Source organism: Corvus brachyrhynchos, unplaced genomic scaffold, assembly GCF_000691975.1.
Source record: "Corvus brachyrhynchos isolate BGI_N302 unplaced genomic scaffold, ASM69197v1 scaffold5, whole genome shotgun sequence".
Classification (NCBI taxonomy): Eukaryota; Metazoa; Chordata; class Aves; order Passeriformes; family Corvidae; genus Corvus; species Corvus brachyrhynchos.
Window position 1 is genome coordinate 5,930,315 of NW_008238321.1, and position 465 is coordinate 5,930,779.

Here is a 465-nt window from a genome sequence, read left to right on the forward strand (position 1 = left end):
GGTGTATTTTCCCTGCTGCATCACGGAGATTCACAAGCAGCCTTTCCCTTGCCTGCGGCTTCGCCATCCCCACGCGATGAGACTTTTTTAATGACTTGTTTTATGGCTTTTTCTATTTTTTTTTTCCTTTGGGCTTTGCTTGTTGCTTAACAAGCTATAAACTCAACTAAACCAATTTTTAACAGTTCTTTTAACGAGCTTCCTAATTTCCCTGCTTATCTGCCTAGCGCTGCCCGGGGATGCAAACTTTTATTTGCTGGGCAGCATCCGAGCCTGCTTTGCTTTCCGAGGCTCTTCCCTGAGCCACGTTTTTCCGTGTGGTTTATCCCATGGTGTCTGCCTGTACCTAATTCCCATCTTTCCTGCCTGCTCGGGCCAGCGATGCTCCCGCTGCGGTTTGAGCCTCTCCAAGAGTTTGCGAAGAGAGGTGTGGGCGGGGGGGGGGGGGGGGTGGGGAAGGCGGTA